The 26,446-nt window shown below is 37.5% G+C and overlaps 1 long non-coding RNA gene across 1 annotated transcript; it reads right to left on the bottom strand.

The window, feature by feature from the left end:
* Positions 1-3,158: 3,158 nt before the first annotated feature.
* Positions 3,159-26,331, bottom strand: LOC122437738. The gene is made up of 3 exons (XR_006268387.1): positions 26,226-26,331; positions 5,584-5,588; positions 3,159-3,197 (listed from the first exon to the last, which is right to left on the bottom strand). It is a non-coding gene; the product is annotated as an uncharacterized LOC122437738 (long non-coding RNA).
* Between the last annotated feature and the right edge of the window lie 115 nt (positions 26,332-26,446).

The raw sequence follows: 26,446 nt of genomic DNA, 5'->3' as shown, positions 1-26,446 counted from the left end.
AATAAATTGAGAGGCAAGCATCTATGGAGAAGAAAGATACTTTATTCAAAAAGCAGACAATCTGGGGGGAATAGTGGACTTATATCCAGAGACCAACCCTGACGTAAGTCAGCCATGCCAATTTTTAAAGGAAAAAAAAAAGGAAATAATCTCAGGTAATCATTGAGGCGGGCAGTCTTCATTTTTCTGTTGCATGCAGACCTGCTGACTTCTGGTCTTCCATGGGACATTGTCTTGCTCACAGTGTCTACCTGCAATAGGTGTTCTATTGGCTGTGTGGTCCACTTATGACAATGAGATCCAGTGATTTTAGTAAAGAAAAGCTAGAGGTAAAGTGTTGGTAAATCTTTAACTGTTAAATTTTTCATTCTTACTCCTTCTATTGCAGGAAATGAGTTAGCATGTTAAATAAAGAGTTGAGTGTATTTAGTAAAGGAGAAATCAGGAGCTAAGTTACATTCTGCTTAATGATCTCCTCTTTATGATTAAGGTCTAAAACAAACAAACAGGGGCGATCAAACAGAAAAGAGGTAAAGGACTGGCTACACTAACATAAGAAATGTGTAGTTATCCACTCAGTATTGTAGGCACAGTATTGCATTAGAGAAACAGAGATAAATTTCATTCCCTGATCTGAAGTAGCTCCTAGTCTAAGGCTGAGATAGGCAAGTTGAAGAATAGTTACAATAAAATGATGCAAGTTCAGTGCCTGTGAGAGACATGGAAGTGAGGGAAAGTTTCCTAAAACAGGTTACACCTGAGCTGAATTGTTAAGAATAAATACAACTTCACCAGACCAAGAAAGGAGGATTGTATGGTATAGACAAAGGGAGGTTCAAGTGCAATGTGTGAACGCATGCTAAGTGGCTTCAGTCATGTCAAGCTCTCTGTGATCCTATGGGCTGTAGGCCCCCAGGCTCCTCTGTTCATGGGATTCTCCAGGCAAGAATACCGGGGTGGGTTGTCATGCCCTTCTCCAGGAGATCTTCCAACCCAGGGATTGAACTGGCATCTCTTTGGTCTCCTTCATTGGCTGGCGGGTTCTTTACCACTAATGTCACCTGGGAAGAAATACAGAGAGGTACCCTCAAACTCACAGATACTTGTTTACCACTATGTGATGAATTTTGTTGTAGATCCTGGAAATATAACAATGAACACGACTGTATATATGTAATATGTTTAGGGTTTGAAAATAAATGCTAAAGGAGAAATAAAGCAGAGAAGGGATGTATGGAATAGACAAGGAAGAGGGCCAATACTTGAATTGGGGTAAGCTGGGATGGTCCCACTGAGAAGGTGACATTGAGTGACCTGGAGGAAACAGTGAGCTGCTGTTCTGGGAGAAATGAGTAGGTAAAAGGTGTAACACATGCAAAACCCTGAGCACAAGTGAGGCTGGGAGGTCCAGGAGTGAGGAGCCCAGTGTGGCTGGATAATTTAAATAGATAATTGAAAATGAGATCAAAGAAGCAATGATTTTATCTAGGGAGACAGATCACAAGGGTTTATCTAAATATGAGAAAAGCTCTCTTAGGGTACAACACCAATTTAGTGTAGCCAGAACATACAGAAAAAAAGGATGAGAATTATAAAAGAGAAACTCAAGGGTAGCAAGCATGATTAGTTCCTGAAAATCCTGCACATCCCTTTTTGCTACAAGGAGTTCTAGGGGACTCCAGTTGTCCTAAAGTAATTCTTAATAAAACCATATTTTAATCTCAAAAATGTCCTACTTTGGTGACAAAATGTCATTGCCCCCCACCACATGAAGTATATACATTTTAATTTATAAGGAGGGATACATGTCATTATCCCTGGTGAGTTTGAGAAAGAACACATGAATCCATTATGGAAATCATTTGTTCAAGGACAGGTTAGAGGCTGGGAGGCCATTTTTGTGATGTCAGAGAAGGCTGCAGAAAGCCAGAGTTGGTACAGCCACCTGGGTCAATAGGTTGATGGGAGAAACAGCAGCAGAGAAGTGTACACTCCGGTCTTGTTCTATTATCCTTCGTAGTTTTCATTCCTCAGAACCTGGGTGTGTGCCTCAGTGAGGGGAATTGGGTGACTATACTGTCACATATTGGTAAATCTAAATGGACAGTGACTTTTTCACCTTAAAAAAGGAATTGTTTGTTATCTAAATGGTGCTGTGGAGTGTTCCTTAGTACCCCCCTTCAGAATGTGAGCAACAGGACTCTTCTCAAAATTCACAACATTCAGATATTATTAAATGATTTGCTTGAGTATTTCAGAATGCTACACAAATGCAAAGGATCCTACTCAAAAGTGCTTAAATCTGCTAAAAAGCCCCTAAAATGGTGCATAATTCATTATTAACATTGAAGTTTAAAGCCGCAATGTCTGTTATGTAAGTAACTTCAATATCTTAAAAAAATTCATGAGCAACAATACTACTTTAATTCTAAGGAACTCCACCAGATAGCTGAATGCACTAAATAGGCAAAGTGTCTGGCTTCTTTAGCAATTTTAAAATCAAGCAAATCTTTATTTTTGTGTTTTAATAAACTACATTTGAGAAGACTGTTAATCATGTGCAGAACAAGAGAAAGAATTAACATGAATTAAGAACCTGTAACATGTCAGAAGTGCAGCGGCTGCGACAGATGGCGCAGAAGCACGGCCTAGAAGAACTATCCCACGCCCAGGGTCAGGGGCGGCATGGAGAGGAGCAACCCCATGCCCAAGGAGCAGTGGCTGCGCGGGCGCAGGAGGGCCGAGAGGAGCTACTCCACGTTCAAGGTCAGCAGGGGCGACCTCGTCCAGGGTAAGGAGCAGCGGCTGCGCTTTGCTGGAGCAGTCGTGAAGAGATACCCCCACGTCCAAAATAAGAGAAACCCAAGTAAGATGGTAGGTGTTGAGAGATGGCTTCAGAGGGCAGACACCCTGAAACCATAATCACAGAAAACTAGCCAATCTGATCACAGGACCACAGCCTTGTCTAACTCAGTGAAACCAAGCCATGCGGTGTGGGGCCACCCAAGACGGCCGGGTCATGGTGGAGAGGTCTGACAGAGTGTGGTCCACTGGAGAAGGGAATGGCAAACCACTTCAGTATTCATGCCTTGAGAACCCCATGAACAGTATGAGAAGGCAAAATGATAGGACACTGAAAGAGGAACTCCCCATGTCGGTAGGTGCCCAATATGCTACTGGAGATCAGTGGAGAATAACTCAGAGAGAATGAAGGGATGGAACCAAAGCAAAAAAAAAAAAAAAAAAAAAAAAAAATTACCCAGTTGTAGATGGGACTGGTGCTAGAAGGAAGGTCCAATGCTGAAAAGAGCAATATTGCATAGGAACCTGGAGTGTTAGGTCCATGAATCAAGGCAAACTGGAAGTGGTTACACAGGAGATGGCAAGAGTGAATGTCGACATTCTACGAATCAGTTAACTAAAATGGACTGGAGTGGGTGAATTTAACACAGATGACCATTATATCTCCTACTGTGGGCAAGAATCCCTTAGAAGAAATGGAGTAGCCATCATGGTCAACAAAGGAGTCCGCAATGCAGTACTTGGATGCAATCTCAAAAACGACAGAATGATCTGTTCGTTTCCAAGGCAAACCACTCAATGTCCTGGTAATCCAAGCCTATGACCCAACCAGTAACTCTGAAGAAGCTTAAGTTGAATGGGTCTATGAAGGCCGACATGACCTTTTAGAACTAACACCCCAAAAGGATGTCCTTTTCATTAATAGGGATTGGAATGCAAAGTAGGAACTCAAAAAACGCCTGGAGTAACAGGTAAACTTGGGCTTGGAGTATGGAATGAAGCAGGGCAAAGTCTAATAGAGTTTTGCCAAGAGAATGCTCTGATCATAGCAAACACCTTCTTCCAACAATACAAGAAAAGACTCTACACATGGACATCACCAGAGGGTCAACACCAATATCAGCCAAAGATGGAGAAGCTCTATACAGTCAGCAAAAACAAGACCGGGAGCTGACTGTGGCTCAGACAATGAACTCCTTATTGCCAAATTCAGACTTAAATTGAAGACAGTAGGGAAAACCACTAGACCATTCAGGTAGAACCTAAATCAAATCCCTTATGATTATACAGTGGAAGTGAGAAATAGATTTAAGGGATTAGATCTGATAGACAGAGTACCTGCTGAACTATGGACAGAGGTTCATGACATTGAACAGGAGACAGGGATCAAGACCATTCCCATGGAAAAGAAATGCAAAAAAGCAAAATGGCTGTCTGAGGAGGCCTTACAGATAACTTTGAAAAAAAAAGAGAAGCAAAAAGCAAAGGAGAAAAGGAAATATATTCCCATTTGAATGCAGAATCCCAAAGAATGGCAAGGGCAGATAAGAAAGCCTTCCTTAGTGATCAATGCAAAGAAATAGAGGAAAACAACAGAATGGGAAAGATGAGAGATCTCCCCAAGAAAATTAGAGATACGAAGGGAACATTTCATGCAAAGATGGGCTCAGTAAAGGACAGAAATGGTATGGACCTAACAAAAGCAGAAGATATTAAGAAGAGGTGGCAAGAATACACAGAGTACAAAAAAGAACTTCATGACCCAGATTATCACGATGGTGTGATCCCTCACCTAGAGCCAGACATTCTAGAATGTGAAGTCGAGTGGGCCTTAGAAAGCATCACTAAGAACAAAGCTGGTGGATGTGATGGAACTCCAGTTGAGCTATTTCAAATCCTGAAAGATGATGCTATGAAAGTGCTGCACTCAATATGCCAGCCAATTTGGGAAACTCAGCAGTGACCACAGGATTGGAAAACATCAGTTTTCATTCCAATCCCAAAGAAAGGCAATCCCAAAGAATGTTCAAACTACTGCACAATTTCACTCATCTCACACGCTAGTAAGGTAATGCTCAAAATTCTCCAAGCCAGGTTTCAGCAATACGTGAACCGAGAACTTCCAGATGTTCAAGCTGGTTTTAGAAAAGGCAGAGGAACCAGAGATCAAATTGCCAACATCTGCTGGATCATCAAACAAGCAAGAGAGTTCCAGAAAAACATCTATTTCTGCTTTATTGACTATGTGAAAGCCTTTTACTGTGTGGATCACAATAAACTGTGGAAAATTCTGAAGGAGGTGGGAATACCAGACCACCTGATCTGCCTCTTGAGAAACATGTATGCAGGTCAGAAAGCAACAGTTAGAACTGGACATGGAACAACAGACTGGTTCCAAATAGGAAAAGGAGTACGTCAAGGCTGTATATTGTCACCCTGCTTATTTAACTTATATGCAGAGTACATCATGAGAAACGCTGGGCTGGAAGAAGCACAAGCTGGAATCAAGATTGCCAGGAGAAATATCAATACCTCTGATATGCAGATGACACCACCCTTATGGCAGAAAGTGAAGAGGAAATAAAAGACTCTTGATGAAAGTAAAGGAGGAGAGTGAAAAGGTTGGCTTAAAGCTCAACATTCAGAAAACCAAGATCATGGAATCTGGTCCCATCACTTCATGGGAAATAGATGGGGAGACAGTGGAAACAGTGGCTGACTTTATTTTTTTGGGCTCCAAAATCACTGTAGATAATGATTATAACCATGAAATTAAAAGACGCTAACTCCTTGGAAAGAAAATTATGACCAACCTTGATAGCATATGAAAAAGCAGAGACATTACTTTGCCAACAAAGATCCATCTAGTAAAGGCTATGGTTTTTCCAGTGGTCACGTATGGGTATGAGATATGGACTGTTGAGCACCGAAGAATTGATGCTTTTGAACTGTGGTGTTGGAGAAGACTCTTGAGAGTCCTTTGGACTGCAAGAAGATCCAGCCAGCCCATCCTAAAAGGGATCAGTCCTAGGTGTTCATTGGAAGGACTGATGCTGAAGCTGAAACTCCAATACTTTGGCCACCTAATGCAAAGAGTAGACTCATTAGGAAAGACCCTGATGTTGGGAGGGATTGGGGGCAGGAGGAGAAGGGGACGACAGAGGATGAGATGGATGGATGGCATCCCTGACTCAATGTACATGAGTTTGGGTCAACTCCGGAAGTTGGTGATTGACAGGGTGGCCTGGTGTGCTGCGATTCATGGGGTTGCAAAGAGTTGGACACCACTGAGTGACTGAACTGAACTGATATGTGAGAAGCTCTAATACTTTGGCCACCTGATGTGAAGAGCTAACTCATTGAAAAAGACCCTAATTCTGGGAAAGGCTGAAGGCAGGAGGAGAAGCGGCAACTGAGGGTGAGATGTTGGATACCATCATTGACTCAATGGATATGAGTTTGAGTAAACTCTGGGAGATAGTGAGGGACAGGGAAGTCTGGCATGTTACAGTCCTTGGGGTTGCAAAGAGTTGGACACAACTGAGCAACTGAACAGCAGCTATATGTCAGACAGCATTTGAGGGTTAGCCATGTTTATCATTCTGATGACCACAGAATATGCCTTTTAACTAATTTTCCCAAAGGGAGAAACAGAGGATTACAGTGATTAAGCAAGTTTCACAATGCCACTCAGACAGTTAAGTGGCACAAATTCGATACAAAACAAGTGTATCAGATTCTAAAGCCCCAATTCAATTTCTAAAACCAATTCTATGTCAGTATTTTCAAAACCATCTTTCTGCATCATCAACAATAAATAATTAAAAGTTAACAATGAGAAAAAAAAATATTTCATTAAATGAATTGGTATTTGTTACATGTTGAGGGTGGCATTCATTTTATATGCAACTGTCTGGACTCTAATCCTGTATGATGGACCTGTTTCACAGAATTAATTGGTAATAAGACTAAGTGACATTTCCTTTACTATAACCCAGTCATCTGCTTGTAAATTAACTCATTTAATGTTCTTAATGATTCTATAAGGTAGCTAATATTACTAGCACCACTTGCAAATGAGGTAAATGAGGCATTGTGATTCAAAGAGCAGAATTATCTGGAAATGATTCAGGATGACACCTGGCTTACCCTGGAAATGTGTGAGCTGAAACCATTTTCTCAAGACTGTAACTGAACTAGAACTCACTTATATCCCTCTTGATGTGTGTGTTCTTCTTTCCAGTCATAGCACTCTAACATCCCAACATCCCCGTGGTCTTTAGGGCCAAGAAGATCATGTTTCCATAAAACTCCATTATGTGGTGTTTGTTCACTTAGGTTCAGCTGCTTGTCACTTGAAAGCCAATAATCAAGGGGCAAGAGTTGGTAGAAAGGAAAGATTTTTTTTTTTTTTTTTTTTTTCAGAAGAGCCAGCAATCTGGGAAGAAAGTAGACTTGTGTCCAGAGACCAACTCTGACAATTTTGCTCAGTCATGACAAATTTTAAAGGGAAACATTCTCAATTAATAATTAGTCAGTAGGTCAGATTCTTTGTTATTTTTCCATTGCATGCAGATGTACTGACTTCTGATTTTCCTTAGGGGCACTGTCTTGCTCACATGGACTGCCTGGAATTGGATGTTCTCTTACCCAAAATGTCTGCCTGCACCCATGAGATCCACTTGCAAATTTACTAAGGGAAAACTAGGGATAAAGAGTCAGTCGTTCTTTATCTACTTCATTCTTACTCCTTCTAATCCATAAAAGGAATAAGTTGGCTAGGTAAGGTGTTGTGCGCATTAGTAAAGCAGGAATCAGGAACTAGGTTAAATGTTGCCTGGTGATTAAGCTCTGAGGAAAACAGATGCACAAACAGAAATGTGTCAAAGGGGCTGCTTCTAGTAGTATCCCAAAACAGCATTACTTACCAATAAACAGTCCATTATTTCCTCTGCTGCAAAGCTGCTTTCACATACTTGCCCTGGGAGAGCAAGAGATATGAAGGATTGCAATCCCTCCACTGGTAGGTCAGCTGCAATGCAGATTTCTGTGAAGAGAGAAGGTGGGAAACCCATTTCTTCCAGTCTCTGCTGATTCTACTCAGAACTTTACTCTTTTCTCAATGCAGCTTGTTTTTATTTAGTTTGTTTTCATTAAAAAAATTTATGTCTCTTTCATTGCACAGTCTATTCTGAACAGACACAGTATCATGTGGTTAATTGGTGGAGCACAGACTCAGAATGAAGTTTTAACCACAAAGTATATTTTATTAATTAAGGACAAATTAAAATAAGCTGATATAAAAATACCAAATATATCTTTTTTGGACTCCTAATTTTCATTTTTTTACTGTTTCAGATGAGACTGATACATATTACCATTGATGGTAGCTGAGAATTCAGAACAAAAGATAATTGACTTAAAATGTGAGAAATTGAAATGTGGCCAGAGGCAGAAATTTTTATGGCATGGACAAGCAATAGAATATCAAATCTTCTGGGAGGAAGACACTGGTATCTGAACGTTGATCCTTAAGTCAGTGGAGACAGATGGTGGTTTAGTTAGGTCGATCTCAGAATCATCGCTTCAACTCTAAGTAATTGTATGAATTTGGTCATTAAAAAAAAAATAATAATAGCTAATTGCCATTTTGACTTCCATGGTGGCTCAGACAGTAAAGAATCCACGTGCAAAAAAACCCCATTTGTTTATAAAGTGAGAAAAAAAATGCCATTTATTTCGTAAGGTAGTTGGGTGGGTTAAAGAAAGACATGGTGTAGAAAAGAAAAACAATATGTTCAACAAAGCTATAAAGGCTGGAATGTTATGTACTTGCTTTCCTTGTAAGTATATTCATTCTAGCCAGGTAAAATCAAGGAATCATACAGTCTGTTATAAGAATTTCTACTAATTAGTGACTCAGGTCAACATTGATTAAATTAATTTTACACTTGGATTTGCAATATAAAGGTTTTTAACATTTTAAGTATGCTGCAACAAATTAAACAACTTAGAAAGCAATTTTTGAGTGCACATACAGATACAAGTAACAGAATAACTTGAATGACATAATATTTAAAAAACAAAGTAATGATTGATTTAGATATTGTTCTACCTAATGAAATTCAGGAGGAAATATAGTTCCAAATATATGCCACACATGTTGTAAAATATAATATCTATAGATTGAAATAATTATTTTTAGAAAATGCCTGAGGAGTTTCTCACAGGAAGAGACCATGTGGTATTATGGTCTTTCAAGTTATGTTTTCACTGACAGTTGTTTCAGTTGGATGTAACTTAGTTGAGAAGCAAGATGCTTCACCTGTATACATTAAAAATCTTGTCTAGGCTTAATATGAAAATTGGTTCAAAAAGAATAGCATGTCTAAAGATAAATGACGTTGGAGGTGAAAACTGGAAATTTAACTTTCTGCACTAGAAGAGACAACAGTACAGATATTCAAGAAACAGAGAAAATAGATGTGATATTAATGCATTATTTTAGATTATTTTGCTATATTTCAGTTTTATGCAGCACAACATACTGAATATTGAATTTTCATCTAGAACACAATATATTTATTTGTAATTTCTATAGTGTTGCAGGTATTAGTAGACTGATTTATTTGTTTCCATAGTTGATTGTATTCAAAGAACTTGAGAGAGTCCATAGAAATCAAAGTTGACAAGAACAAAACATCAAGCAAATTGTTTTATTTTTGTTATCATTATATTGGAAAATTTTCTTCTATAAATCTCATAGATTTCTAGATAAAAATTCTTAATTTACTGCATATAAAATTTATATGAATATGAATTTTCTTTGCTGTTGGTTCTCAGTCTATGTAACTAATATCTCATTTCAATTAAAAGAGTTTATGGATATAAAAGGCTACACATTTAGCACACATAAAAGTCTTTTACATTTAACCTTTATTGATCTGAAAATGCTAAAAAAATAATATTCAGCAACATTGTCCACTAGAGAAGCAGAGCAATGGTGGAAGAATATGTAAAGAATTATCTATGGAGTTTAGCAGAAAGAGCAAGGATAGATGTTTAATCCTTAAAATCTAATACACTTTGAAACTCCCACTATAATTTTATACTAATTTTATTAAAATGGTACTATCAAATACCTTTGTAACAACAGAAAATTATTCAAAACATTGTGCTTTATAAACTACAATCTTCTTATCATAAAATATATAAATAAACATATGACCTGATTTTAACAACATGTTCTGAGGAACAATTAAAACAACATGTAGAAAATTATTTGTTAAACCATAAAGTTTAATGCTAAAATTACTGATGAAGTATTAGTCACAGAATTATCTCTTTATTCTTAAAGTTAATCATGAGTTATTCCATCAGATTGAAGGCAGGAGGAGAATGGGACAACAGAGGATGAGATGGCATCACCAACTCAGTGGACATGAATTTGAGCAAGCTCCAGGAGATGGTGAAGGACAGGGAAGCCTGGTGCACTGCAGTCCATGGGGTCACAGAGAGTCAGACATGACTGAGCGACTGAAAAACAACAACAAATTCCATTAAATCAAATTATATGAGTATCTCTCTCATATAAAATAGAGCTGAAGATTTCTGATTGCTATTTTCACAATCCCATCAATTATATCTTTTCTTGTATAGCCACACACACCCAATGCTACTGAAAAATATTGTCAGTTATCTATGCATTGCAAATAGTAAACAGTTTTGTTTCAACAAGTTCTTTATTTGAGTAATTGTGCACTTCCTCACTCTACATTGCACATTTAAACCTGAGCCATGATCCCAGTTCAACTGGCTGTGGGCATCATGACTATGCCTGCTATTTTGGCTACTCTAACAAACAGATGAGAGCAGTGAAAAGCCCATATGCTGGATGTAAAATAGGATGTCATGTGATGTAGTTGAAATGCTCAGGAGTCTGCAACAAAGGATCAATTTGTCACTAAAGTGGTTCATTTGTTTTTTATACCTTAGTTTTTCACTCATTAAACTGTAAGCTCAGTGAAGGCACAACTCTAGTTTATTTACCCACTGGAACTGGCTATCACATTTTCTGCCCCAAGATTAATCTCAAAAATTACTTTTTGGTTTAACAGTTTGTTAAGAACATTTATTAAAAAAAAAAAAAAAAAAAAACATTTATGCCATCCTTCTTCCTGGCAAAACAACTTGAAAGTGAAAGTGAAGGCACTCAGTCTTGTCCGACTCTTTGACCCCATGGACTGTAGCCCACTAGGCTTCTCCATCCACAGGGTTTTCCAGGCAAGAGTACCAGAGTGGGTTGCCATTTCCTTCTGCAGGGGATCTTCCTGACCCAGCAATCGAACCCGGGCCTCCTACATTACAGGCAGACGCTTTACCCTCTAAGCCACCAAGGAAGTGGTGCAAAACAATTCATTTATGTTACATGAAGATTAGATGTAATTTGAATTTAAAGTTGCTTCTGTTAAAAATGACATGTATTAATAGATACAAACATAGCAAAATGTGCACATATTTCAAATAAAACTGCCAATTTTTATGAAGAGACATAAAATGACTCAAATCAATAAGAATACATATGATTCATACAATTTATTACATAGTCAGACTCAATAGTGAAAAGATGTCTATAGGAATTTGCTTATAGTTGCTGGGAATTTTATATATTTTAACTGAAAAAATAAATAAATACAAATAGCCAGGAAAAAGACTAGAATCAAAAGTTTGATTACAAATCAGCCCTATCAAATATTTTAATGAATTATGAAATGATAATGACTAAAAACTTGTGGTACAGAAGTAAAAGGTAGAAAATCTAAAGATATTTTCAGGAGATTTAATAAAATCTGGCATTTATAATCAGAAGGAAAATTTGTTTTCTTGGTAAATGTCAGTGGGATACTGGCTACTAGTAGGATACTGGCTACCCATTTGAAAAAGTCTGAGTCTATTTCTCCCTAATTATTTCAAAGTAAGTCTCATGGGTCCAATGATTGAAATAAATAAAAATTTAGTCATCAAAGTAGCCAGAAAAAAAATTAAAGACTTTTTAAAGAGTGATATTTTTGATAGTATAAGAAAAATTTTTATAGCCTTTATATGTTTCTAATATATGGAGAAAAAGATTTTCAAATTCATATACAAAGCATTACATTTTTTTTTTTGCCTTCTTTCATTTATTTATTTTTTTTTTGCTCTTCTCTTTGTATTTTCTTTTTTTTTTTTTTTCATTTATTTTTATTAGTTGGACGCTAATTACTTTACAATATTGTAGTGTGTTTTGTTTTACATTGACATTTTTTGAGCTATTTTTCACTCACTGAAATAACGAATATAGTCATTTCTTAATATCTGTGAGGGATTGGTTCCAGGACCTACCATGAGCACCAACATTTGCAAATACCTACATTCCAAACATGGCCCTCCCTATCTGTGGTTTCCACATCCCTGGATTCAACCAACTGTCCACCACGGAGGACAACAGTATTTATTGAAAAAGAAAAAAAGATACCTTTAAGTGCACCAGTACAGTTTAAACCTATGTTGTTCAGGGGTCACCTATGTGTTTCTGTGTACGTATGTGTATATGTGTGTGTGTTGTTGCATATATAAGAATTACATATGTGAAAAAAAGGAAGCCCTGCAAAAGATTCTGAGAATGTAATTGGTAGCACATCCATGCTGTGGAATTTAAAGTAAGAATTAACATTTTGAGTATAGTATATAATAACAAATGATTTATGCTTTACAAATGTCTTGGTTTTATATCCCCCAAAGGTTATAAAATTATTGAACATGTAGGAGAGTGTGTCCACAATTTATTATGGGAGATGAAATTATAGATTTACATTTGTTAGGAAATAGGAAAGCAATTCCTAAAACTATCTTCTATTATATATTTTATACTTTTTATAATTAATTTCCAACAAGTTAAAATTTTAACAAAATGTATAAATTTAACAAAATGTAATAAATGAAGTCTTATATAACTCAAACATGGTTGAGATTTGTAAACACATATTTCTTAAAGTGAAAAAGCAAAGGAGAAAAGGAAAAGATATATCCATTTGAATGCAGAGTTCCAAAGAATAGCAAGGAGAGGTAAGAATGCCTTCCTCAGTGATCAGTACAAAGAAATAGAGGAAAACAATAGAAAGGGAAAAACTAGAGATCTCTTCAAGAAAATTAGAGATACCAAATGGATATTTCATGCAAAGATGGGCACAATAAAGGACAGAAATGGTATGGACCTAACTGAATCAGAAGATATTAAGAAGAGGTGATAAGAATACACAGAAGAACTATACAAAAAAGATCTTAACGACCCACGTAATAATGAAGGTATGATCACTCACCTAGAGCCAGACATCCTGGATTGCAAAGTAAAGTCGGCCTTAGGAAGCATCACTACAAACAAAGCTAGTGGAGGTGATGGAATTCCAGTTGAGCTCTTTCAAATCTAAAAAGATGGCATATTGCTGCACTCAATATGCCAGCAAATTTGAAAAACTCAGCAGTGGCCACAGGACTGGAAAAGGTCAGTTTTCATGCCAAACACAAAGAAAGGCAATGCCAAAGAATGCTCAAACTACTGCACAATTGCACTCATCTCACAAGCTAGTAAAGTGAAGCTGCTCAGTCATGTCCATCTCTTTGTGACCCCATGGACTGTAGCCTACCAGGCTCCTCTGTCCATGGAATTATCCAGGCAAGAATACTGGAGTAGGTTGCCTTTTCCTTCTCCAGGAGATCGTCCTGACCCAGGATCAAACCCGGGTCTTCCGCATTGCAGGCAGACGCTTTACACTATGAGCTACCAGGGAAGCTCAAAGCTAGTAAAGTAATGCTCAAAATTCTCCAAGCCGGGCTTCAACAGGACGTGAGCCAAGAAATTCCAGATGTTCAAGTTGGTTTTAGAACAGGCAGAGGAACCAGAGATCAAATTGCTAACATCCATTGGATCATCGAAAAAGGAAGAGAGTTCCAGAAATACATCTATTTCTGCTTTATTGACTATACCAAAGCCTTTGACTGTATGAATCACAATAAACTGTGGAAAATTCTTCAAGCAATGGGAATACCAGACCACTTGGCCTGCCTCTTGAGAAACCTGTATGCAGATCAGGAAGCAACAGTTAGAACTGGACATGGAACGATAGACCTTTTCCAAATCGGGAAAAGGACTACGTCTAGGCTGTATATTGTCACACTGCTTATTTAACTTATATGCAGAGTACATCATGGAAAATGCTGGGCTGGATGAAGCACAAGCTGAAATCAAGATTGCCAGGAGAAATATCGATAACCTCAGATATGCAAATGACACCACCCTTAAGGCAGAAAGCAAAGAAGAACTAAAGAGCCTCTTGATGAAAGTGAAGAAGAGTGAAAAGTTGGCTTAAAGCTCAATATTCAGAAAAGTAAGATCATGGAATCTGGTCCCATAACTTCATGGGAAATAGATGGGTAAACAGTGGAAACAGTGTCAAACTTTATTTTTGGGGGCTCCAAAATCACTGCAGGTGGTGACTGCAGCCATGAAATTAAAAGACACTTATTCCTTGGAATGAAAATTATGACCAACGTAGATAGCATATTAAAAAGCAGAGACATTACTTTGCCAATAAAGGTCCATCTAGTCAAAGCTATGGTTTTTCTAGTAGTCATGTATGGATGTGAGAGTTGGATGATGAAGAAAGCTGAGTGCCAAAGAATTGATGCTTTTGAACTGGTGTCTCTGGAGAAGACTCTTGAGTCCCTTGTACTGCAAGGAGATCTAACCAGTCCATCCTAAAGGAGATCAGCCCTGAACATTCATTGGATGGACTGATGTTGAAGCTGAAACTCCAATACTTTGGCCACCTGATGGGAAGAAGTGACTCGTTTGAAAAGAACCTGCTGCTGCAAAAGATTGAAAGTGGGAGGAGGAGGGGATGACAGAGGATGAGATGGCTTCATGGCATCACCGACCCAATGGACATGAGTTTGAGTAAACTCTGGGAGTTGATGGACAGGGAAGCCTGGCTTCCTGCAGTTCATGGGGTCACAAAGAGTCGGACATGACTGAGCGACTGAACAGAACTGAACTGATTCCTTAAAAATTACAATATAGAAAGGAGAACATAAAATAAAAATATTTTCTTGTGAAATGAAATAACACTCTAAAGACCACAAATATCTTAATTATTTTTAGCAGTATAAAAAAGATTACCATTTGGGTATAGATAGTATGGGCACTTTTATGTGTTTGAAAATTTCAGACTTTGTCCTGGGAGGGCCTCTTTGTTAATTTTGGAGAAAAGTAGTACCTTTGCTAATTTATTTAATCTTTCCAGTTTTTCAGGGCATGTGATTCCCCCCTTTAAATGCATTCAGGTAAAAAGAATGGGACAGGGCAATGTGTTTATTTTCTAAAATATGTTTTATTATTTAGTTGAAATTTTACATCATACAAATAAATCAAGTTAAAATATCTTAAATATCTAAATATAAAACATAGGGAAAAGATCCATCATGGAGCTTGGTAATGGTCTTGGTAATGATTTCTTAGATGTGACACCTAAATTACAGGCAACAAAAGCAAAAATGGATATTAGGGACTACATGAAGCTAAAAGACAATTAATAAAGTAACATGGTCATGCAGAATAGGAGAAAATGTTTGTAAGCCATATAACTGAAAAGAAGGTAATCTATAAGATGTATAAATAGTCTCTACCATTTACTGACATAAATTAAATTGAAAATTAGAGAAATTGATAAACATTTCTCAAAAAATACATACAAATTGCCAAAATGTATATGCAAAGGTTACTCAAGATTACAAGTAATCAGGAAAATTGGAATCAAAATGACAATGAGATATCACCTTATACTATTAGGATGACTATTATTAAAAAATGATAAGTGTTAGTAAGGACATAAATAAAAGGAAACATTTGCATACTCTTTCTGGAATGTAAATTCATGCAGCTATTATAGAAAACTATATGGAGAGTTCTCAAAATATTCTACTACAGAATGTAGAAATCCCACCTCTGGATATTTATTTAAAACATTTGAAATCAGAATCTTGAAAAGATGCCTGCACTCCCATGTTCTTTACAGCATTACTATCAATAGCCAAGATGAGGAAACTACCTAAATGTCTATCAGTGGATGATGGATAAGAGTACTTTGGTATATACATACAATGGAATATCAGTCAGAGTAAAAAAAAAAAAAAAACAGTAAATATCAAGAAAATGAGAAGACCAGTCAACCTCTGGGATTAAATATTTGCAAATGATACACCAGACAGAGTACTGTCATCCAAAATGTATAAATAATCCTTAAGAGTCAATGATAAGAAAGTAGCCCATTCAACTAAAAAATGGATCAATTATCTTAACAGACACCTCACTGAAGGATGCATACAGGTGGCAAAAATACTATAAAAATATGCTTCTTATTACAGGTCATAAGATAAATGAAAATTCAAACAACAAATATAACTATACATCTATTAGAATGGCTAAAATCTGACAACAGCAAGTGCTAGCAAGGATATAGAGCAATAGATCTTCTTATTCATTGCTGGTGGGAAAGAAAAATAACACCAGCCACTTTAGAAGACAGTTTGATGATTCCTTACAAGACTATAAAAAATCTTGCCATAAATCCAGTAATCATGATCATCCAAAGAGTTGAAAGCATATGTGCACACAAAAACCTGCACGTGGATATTTATAGCAGTTTTATTCATAATTACCAAAACTCAGAAGCAACCAAGATTTCCTCTGTAGGCGAATGTGTAAATAAACTGTGATATATCCAGACAATGGAATACTAGTCAATGTTAAAAAGAAGTGAAATATCAAGCCATGAAAAGATATGGAGGAACCTTAAATGTGCATTACCAAGTGAAAGAAGTCAATCTAAAATGGTTACATATTGTTTGAATCCAAATACATGCCATTCTGGAAAAAACACATTACAGAGGCAGTAAAATGGTCAGTAGTTTCCAGTGGTTGATGGAGAAAGAAATGAGTAGACAGACCACAGAGGACTTTAGGACAGAGAAAATAGTAAAATTTGGGATGACTATAATTGTCAAGGTAGGTTCATTAGTTGTACCGAAATGTACCACTCTAGTGAGAAATGCTCATAGTGAGCAAGGCTCTGACTGTGTACGGGAAGTGAGTATATGAGAAATATCTGTACTCCCGTCTCAATATTATAATGAACCAAAAACTTCTCTAGAAAATATAACATCTTTAATAGCAACAAAGAATTAAATTCTGCCACGTGTAACATGGTTAAACCAGGAGGACATTATGCTAGGTGAAATATACCTGTCACAGAAGGACAAATACTGCAGGATTCTACTTTATGAGGTGTTAATAGAAATAGTCGAACTTATAGAAGCAGAAAGTAAGTGAAATGGTGTCTGCCAGGGGAATGAAAGTAGAAGAAAACAGAGAACTACTTTTCAATAAGCATAAGGTTTTATTTTGGAAGATAAATTTTCATGATTTGCCACATATCTTAGTGCTTATAGTCAACAATGCCTTATACACATAGAAACACTGCTAAGAAGACAAATTTCATGTTAAATGTTTTGCCAAAATGAAAAAGTAATAATTTCAAGTGCTTTAGAAAGCTAGCCTATCTTTCTTGATAAATGTCTTTTATATATAAGTATACACTATTATACATAAGTGTGTGTGTGCTTACATATACCTATTGGTGGATTACTGGGTTTCCTCAGGGGCACTGAGAGTAAAGAATCGCCTGCAATTCAGGAGACCTAGGTTCAATCCCTGGGTTAGGAAGTTCCCCTGGAGAAGGGAATGTCTACCCACTATATTACTCATGCCTGGAGAATTCCATGGACGGAGGAGCCTGGTGGGCTACAATCCATGGGTTCGCAAAGAGTCAGACACAACTGAGTGACTAAGTACACATATGTAGACCTATTAGTATATTTATATATTTAGCATATATATATATATATATATATATATAATATTTCTATCATAGTTCTCTCATGTTACCTGTATTTCTCTCATGCTTTAGTTTTCACCACAGAGCTCATCCAATATACAATTTAAGTATTCACTTAATTTTTATCTATCTCTTTTCACTAGATTATAAATTCCAAAATGGTAGAGATTTTTCCTGTTAAATGTAAATATTTGTTTAATAAAAGAATGGGCATTTAAAACAAAATTAATCTAGTTGAATTACTTTGTGTCATAACTGTTCCCATAATGTCTAATGTTTATAGATTTTCTAATGAATAAATAAGTGGTTTCTAATTTTTAAATTCCTTCTTTATCAACAAACATTTTAGATAACATTAATCCAAATGTCTTCCTGAAAACAATGAGCATAGCATTTTTAATTTCCTCATAGATAAAAGGATTGAAAAATAATAGCCCTTATGCTTTAAGTCTTTAAAAGATAAGAACATATCACTTTTTTCACTATATAGGGAGGTCACTTAAAATTTGCTTAGCATAATGCAGTAGAGTTTAATAGAATAATGACTCTGCAACAGAGCTATTAAAGCAAACAGGTTTATTTTGTACATAGATTCTAAAATAAAATAATAGAATAGCTCTGGGTTGATGCAAAATGGTAGGAAATTATTTGGAGTGACATTAAGACTATTAAAGAATGTCTGTCAGGCAAAATAATCCACCATTTTGGCTGTTTATGATTTTTTGGATAAATGCTTTAAAAAAAATAATTTGCTTCATTCTTATAAGTTATACCTCCAGCTACTAACTCTATACCTACTAGCTGTATAATTTTATCAAGTTATTTAACCTCTCTGTACTGAGCATTCTTGTTTGCTTAAGGGGGATAAAAATATATGCACATTATAGGGATAGAGATAATTATTTGTATTAATTCCCTAAAGCAATCTGGTATACAGCTAACACTGTAAAATTATTATTAATGTTATTGGTTTGTGTGATTTATAAAAATTGAATATAAGAAACATATTTACTACAAAGCCACATTGTTATTCAGTAGGCACTAAATACATGTCACTTTAAATGTGTGCTTTAGAAAAATCATAAAAACATTGATAAATTTAAAACAATATATAAAAGGCAAATATGGAACAAGAAAAGCAGCAATATGTATCAAAAATAACCATGGAATAATTTAAAAAGAAAAAAATATATTTTTATTAATTTTTGTATCCTAGAATATTTCATGCAAAAATGGGCACAATAAAGGACAGAAATGGAATGGACCTAACAGAAACAGAAGATATTGAAAAGAGATGGCAACAACTCACTGAAGAAATATACAAAAAAGATCTAAAAGACCCATGTAACCATGCTGGTGTGATCACTCATCTAGAGCCAGACATCCTACAATGTAGTCAAGTGGGCCTTAGGAAGCATCACTACAAACAAAGCTAGTTGAGGTGATGGAATTCCAGTTGAGCTCTTTCAAATCCTAAAATATGATGCTGTGAAAGTGCTGCACTCAATATGTCAACAAATTTGGAAAACTCAGCAGTGGCCACAAGGCTGGAAAAGGTCAGTTTTCATGCCAATCCCAAAGGAAGACAATGCCAAGAATGCTCACACTACCGCACAATTGCATTCATTCCCACACTAGGAAAAGTGAAAGTCGCTCAGTTGAGTCTGACTCTTTGCAACCCCATGGACTATTATAGCCCGTGGCATTCTCCAGGCCAGAATACTGGAATGGGTAGCCTTTCCCTTCTCCAGGGCATCTTCCCAACCCAGGAATCAAACCAGGGTCTCCTGCATTGCAGGTGGGTTCTTTAACAGCTAAACTATCAGGGAAGCCCTACCTAGCAAAGTAACACTCAAAATTCTCCAAGCCAGGCTTCAACAGTACGTGAACCATGAGCTTTCAGATGTTCAAGCTGGATTTAGAAAAGGCAGAGGAACCAGAGATCAAATTGCCAACATCCGCTGGATCATCAAAAAAAGGAAAAGAGTTCCAGAAACACATCTACTTCTGCTTTACTGACTATGCCAAAGCCTTTGACTGTGTGGATCACAATAAACTGTGGAAAATTCTTAAAGAGATGGGAATATCAGACCACCTAACCTGCCTGCTGAGAAAGCTGTATGCAGGTAAAGAAGCAAACAGTTTGAACTGGGCTGGAAAAACAGACTGGCTCCAAATCGGGAAAAGAATACATCAAGGCTGTATATTTTCACCCTGTTTATTCAACTTCTATGCAGAGTACATCATGTGAAATGCTGAGCTGGATGAAGCACAAGCTGGAATCAAGATTGCTGGAAGAAATATCAATAACCTCAGAGACCCAGATGACATAACCCTTATGGCAGAAAGCAAAGAAGAACTAAAGAGCCTCTTGATAAAAGTGAAGGAGGAGAGTGAAAAGTTGGCTTAAAGCTCAACATTCAGAAAAGTAAGATCATGACATCTGGTCCCATAACTTCATGGCAAATAGATGGGGAAACAGTGACAGACTTTATTTTTCTGGACTCCAAAATCACTGCAAATGGTGACTGCAGCCATGAAATTAAAAGACACTTGCTCCTTCGAAGAAAAGCTATGACCAAACTAGACAGCATATTAAAAAGCAGAAAGATTAAATGCCAACAAAGGTCTGTCTAACCAAAGCTATGTTTTTCCAGTGGTCATTAATGGATGTGAGCATTGGACTATGAAGAAAGATGAGTGCTGAAGAGTTGATGCTTTTGAATTGTGGTGTTGGAGAAAACTCTCTTGAGAGTCCCTTGGACAGCAAAGAGATCCAACCAGTCCATGCTAAAGGGAATAAGTCCTGACTATTCATTGGAAGGACTGATGCTGAAGCTGAGACTCCAATACTTTGGCCACCTGATGGGAAGAGCTGACTCATTGGAAAAGATCCTGATGCTGAGAAAGATCAAAGGCAGGAGTAGAAGAGGGCAACAGCAAATGAAATGGTTGGATGGCATCACCAACTCAATAGACATGAGTCTGAGCAAGCTTCAGGAGTTGGTGATGGACAGGGAAGCCTGGCATGCCACAGTCAATGGGGTCGCAAAGAGTAGGACACGATTGAGCAACTGAACGTCAGACATTTTTTTTATTAACTTTTACATTCTAAACCTCTTGGTTTATTTTCTACTTATTTGTTTCATGTATTATATATTGTATGGAGACACTGTAATTTACTCATCAGTGCATATATTAATTGATATTCTGGTTGCTTACAGTTTTTGACTATTAAGGAAAGGAGTCTATGAATATGTCCTATCCTGTGCTTAGTCTCTCAGTCATCTGACTCTTTGTGACCCCATGGATTCTAGCCTACCATACCCCTCTGTCCACAGAATTTCCCAGGCAAGAATACTGGAGTGAGTTGCCATTTCCTTCTTCAGGGAATATTCCAGACCCCAGAATCAAAACTTGCACCTCCTGTATTGGCAGGTAAATTCTATACCATCTGAACCATCAAGGAAGCATACAGAAATATATAAAAAGCATACAAAAATTATGAAATAAGATTTAAAAGATAATATTTAATTATGAGATTAATTAATTTTTAGATTAAAATTGCCCATCCTTATTAAATGATCAAATTATTAGATTCCATTAGAATATCTAATAGTTTGACAATTACCAAAACCAATTAAGAATAGAGATATAACTGTGAGAGGGGAAATTTAATGTTATTTATTTATATTTGACATCATTCTGGGTCGTGAAAATCTTTTTTATAGTGCCAAAGAATTGATGCTTTTGAATTATGGTGTTGGAGAAGACTCTTGAGAGTCACTTGGACTACAAGACGATCCAACCAGTTCATTCTAAAGGAAATCAGTCCTGAATATTCATTGGAAGGACTGATGCTAAAGCTGAAACTGCAATATTAGGCTACCTGATGTGAAGCATTGACTCATTTGAAAAGACCCTGATGCTGGGGAAGATTGAAGGTGGGAGGAGAAGGGGATAACAGAGGATGAGGTGGTTAGATGGCATCACCGACTCAACGGTCATTAGTTTGAGTAAACTCCGTGAGTTGGTGATGGACAGTGAGGCCTGGCATGGTGCAGTCCATGGGGTCATAAAGAGTCAGACATGACTGAGCTACTGAACTGATTTATATTTTGTATATAACTTTTAGACTTCATGAGTATCTGAAAATCTACAAAAAGTAACATAAGGACTCAATGAGTTGGTTAATCACAAAAATAAATTAATATTTTATGGTGTAATAGATTTCTTATACTCAAGTAGTAAAGAATCTGCCTGCAATTCAGGAGTCTGCAGTTCGATCCCCTGGGTCATAAAGATCCCCTGTAGAATGGAATGGCTACCCACTCTAATGTTCTTGCCTGGAGAATTCCATGGACTGAGGAGCCTGGTGGGCTATTGTCCATGGGATCGCAAAAAGTCGAACACAACTGAATGACTATCACTTTCATTTACTTTCACTAGTGAACAGTAGAATGGGGCAGATAGGCAGAGCTAAATGGTACAAGGGTGAATGAAGAGACAAAGTAGCTTTCTATAGCAAAAATAAGTTGAATTGTTTAGTTAATTAATGGCACTCAGCAAAGTGATTAATATTTTGGAAATAAGTGAAATTAGAACTTTTGTATATGACAAATTATTTTAATAAAAATAATATAAAATAAATAAACCATGAAAGGAATTTGTATAGACTTATGTGATTGTGTGCTAAGCAAGAATCTTTTTTTTTTTTTTTTTTAATATGCTATGGCAAAAATCATATTGAAAAACTTTAATAGAGCTTTGAAGATTTTGATTATTTTTGAAACTGAGTAGAATGTTAAAAATTATGTGTAAAAAAATCCAGAGAGTAGTTTAAATAAAAAAAAGATGAACTTAGAAAAAATATTTGCACAAAACTCAATATATTGCATCAAGAGTCTAGCAAAGTACTGAGAATAAGTTAAAAATCTATAGGATAATTGGTAACGGATGTAGCACAGCAATTCATAAGAAAACGGACTAAAAATAAAGCACATACACACACATACATTGCTATCAGTGAGAAGGAAGAGGAGGAGAAGTTAGAAAAAAATGGAGATTAAAGATAAAGGGATAGAGGAGGAAGTTATAAACTTGCAAATGTAAAAACAAGCAACAAAATACCCCCAGCATGTTATATTACCTCTGATCATTCACTTACATATTTATTCATACATCCATTCAACAATGACTCTAAGAATATTTTTGGCCACTAGTATGTTGCCAGTCCTGGGCTAACATACACATTTTAAAAGTAAAACAAACAAACCAACAACAACAACAAACCAGAAAAAAAAAAAAAATCCCAGACTTCTTGGTTTACAAATTTTTCAATGAGTCTTGTTACACCATTCTGGTCCTTATTTTTTATTAAATAATATGCTTTGAGACCCTTTAGACAGTAGTTGTATCTTCTCCATCCCAGTAGCAAGAAAGGAGCTGAAATATATTGGGCAGCCAATAAATATTTTCTGGATTAACAAATGGATACAACTGTGAGGGTAAGAGAAAAGTGGTAACAACTTTATTGGTTAACCATATGAAAAGTAAGGAAATATTCAAAGAATGGAGGTATATCAAAATATTAAAAATTATTGTCACAAATTTCTAAGTTTAAAATGATAGGGAAAATGTTGGTAAAATATTGATTAGTGCAGTGCTATATCATAATGTTGAAAAAGAAAACAATGTATGTTTACAATCGTAGGAACAGTTACTTACAAAAAAGAGAATTTGTTATTGTTGTTGTTCAGTCCTAAATCCCGAATGACTTTTAAAACTCCATGGAATGTAGCATGCCAGGCCCCTTTTTTCTCCAGTGTCTCCTAGAGTTAGCTCAATGTCATATCCATCGAGTGAGTGATGCTATACAACCATCTCATCCTCTGCATCATCCATCTTCTTTTGTCCTCAGTCTTTCCCAGCATTAAGGTCTTTTCCAGTGAGTTGGCTCTTCACATCAAGTGTCCAAAGTATTAGAGCTTCAGCTTCAGCAATAGTCCTTCCAATTCGTATTCAGGGCTGAATTCCTTCAGGAGTGACTGGTTTCATCTTGCTGCCCAAGGGACTCTCAAGAGTCTTCTCCAGCACCACAATTCAAAAGTATCAATTTTTTGCAACTCAGATTCCTTTATGGTTCAACTCTCACATCTGTACATAACTGCTGGAAAAACCATAGCTTTGGATATATGAACAATTATCAGCAATGTGATGTCTCAGCTTTTCAATATGCTGTTTAGGTTTGTCATAGCTTTCCTTCCAAAGAGCAAGCATCTTTTAATTTCTTGGCTGCAGTCACCATCCACAGTGATTTTGAACTAAGAAAACAAAATCTGTCACTGCTTCCACATTTTTTTTTTAATGTTGAGTTTCAAATTAGCTTTTTCATTCTCTTCTTTCACCATCCTCAAGAGTATTTTTAATTCCTCTTCACTTTTGACCACTGGAACGTTAACATCTGCATATCTGAGGTTGTTGACCTTTCTCCTGGCAAACTTGATTCCAGCTTGTTTCACATGATGTACTCTACACATAAGACAAATAAACAGGGTGACAATGTACTGGGTCTTGTTCTGATGGGTGGGGCCATGTTCAGTAAATCTTTAATCCAATTTTCTGTTGATGGGTGGAGCTGTGTTACCTCCTTGTTATTTACCTTGGGAAAATTATGGTGGAGGTAATGAAGATAATGACAACCTCCTTCAAAAGGCCCCATGCATGCACTTCTATGCTCAGTGCCCCCAACCCTGCAGCAGGCCACCACTGACCCATGCCTCCACCACAGCTTCCTAGAAACTCCCAGGCAAGTCTGGGTCAGTCTCTTATAGGATCACTGCTCCTTTCTTCTGGATGCTGATACACACAAGGTTTTGTTTGTGCGCTCCAAGAGTCTGTTTCCCTAGTCCTGTGTGAGTGCTGGCACTTCTATGGTGGGGTTAATGATGACCTCCTCCAAGAGGATTTATGCCATGCCCAGGCCTGCAGCAGCCAGAGCTCCTGCCCCTGAGGAAGTCCACTGCTGACCCGTACCATTGCAGGAGACATCAAACACAGTTCTGTCTCAGTCTCTGTGGAGTCTCTGGGTCCTGGTGTGCACAAGGTCGGTTTGAGCGCTCTGAGCATCTCTGGCGGGTCCGGGGTTTCACAGCCGCCACTCCAGCACTTACAGTCTTTCTGGGGTTTCTCTGCCCTTGGACATGGGGTCTCTCCTAACAGCTGCTCCAGGGCCACACAGACACTGCTCCAGCGCCTTCCACTTCCCTCAGTCAGGCTCTCCCATCAGGAAGCTTCCATAAGTCTCCTATCTTTCTCCATCAGAGGGCAGACAGACTGAAAATCACAAACACAGAAAACTAACCAATCTGATTACATGGACAACAGTTCACTTCAGTTCAGTCACTCAGTCATTTCCAACTCTTTGTGACCCCATGAATCACAGCACGCCAGTCCTCCCTACCCATCATCAACTCCCAGAGTTTACTCAACCCATGTCCATCAAGTCGGTGATGCCATCCACCATCTCATCCTCCGTTGTCCCCTTCTCCTCCTGCCCCCAATCCCTCCCAGCATCAGGGTTTTTCCAGTCAGTCAACTCTTCGCATGAGGTGACCAAAGTACTGGAGTTTCAGCTTCAGCATCAGCCCTTCCAATGAACACCCAGTACTGATCTCCTTTAGGATGGACTGGTTGGATCTCCTTGCAATCCAAGGGACTCTCAAGAGTCTTCTCCAACACCATAGTTCAAAAACATCAATTTTTCAGTGCTCAGCTTTCTTCACAGTCCAACTCTCACATCCATACATGACCACTGGAAAAACCATAGCCTTGACCAGACACAGCTTTATTGGCAAAGTAATGTCTCTGCTTTTTAATATGCTATCAAGGTTGGTCATAACATCCCTTCCAAGGAGTCTTCTAATTTCATGGACCACATTCTGTCAGACCTCTCCACCATGACCCATCCGTCTTGGGTGGCCCCACACAGCATGGCTTAGTTTCACTGCATTAGACAAGACTGTGGTCCATGTGATCAGATTGGCTAGTTTTCTGTGATTATTGTTTTAGTGTGTCTGCCCTCTGATGCCCTCTTGCAACACCTACCGTCTTACTTGGGTTTCTCTTACCTTGGACGAGGGGTATCTTCTCACGGCCGCCCCTCCTGATGGACAAAAGCCTTGTCTACATCAGTGATACTATGACCATGCCGTGCAGGGCCATCCAAGACTGATCGGTCATGGTGGAGAGTTCTGACAAAACGTGGTCCACTGGAGAAGGAACGGCAAGCCACTTCAGCTTTGAGAACCCCATGAACAGTATAACAGGGAAAAAAAACAGGACAATGAAAAATGAGTTATCCAGATCAATAGGTCCCCAATATGCTACTTTTGGGCAGAAGCTCTATACAGTGGAGACCAGAGGAGAAATAACTACAGAAAGAGTGAAGAGACAGAGCCAAAGCAAAACAACACCCACATGTGGATGTGACTGGTGATGGAAGTAAGTATGATGCTGTAAAGAGCAATATTTCTCAGGAACCTGGAATGATAGGTCCATGAATCAAGGCAAATTGGAAGTGGTCACACAGGAGATGGCAAGAGTGAACATGGACATTTTAGGAATCAGCAACCTAATATGGACTGGAATGGGTGAAT

This window comes from Cervus canadensis, chromosome 3 (genome assembly GCF_019320065.1).
Source record: "Cervus canadensis isolate Bull #8, Minnesota chromosome 3, ASM1932006v1, whole genome shotgun sequence".
In the NCBI taxonomy this organism is placed as follows: domain Eukaryota; kingdom Metazoa; phylum Chordata; class Mammalia; order Artiodactyla; family Cervidae; genus Cervus; species Cervus canadensis.
This window is presented reverse-complemented; position numbering and strand designations above follow the sequence as displayed.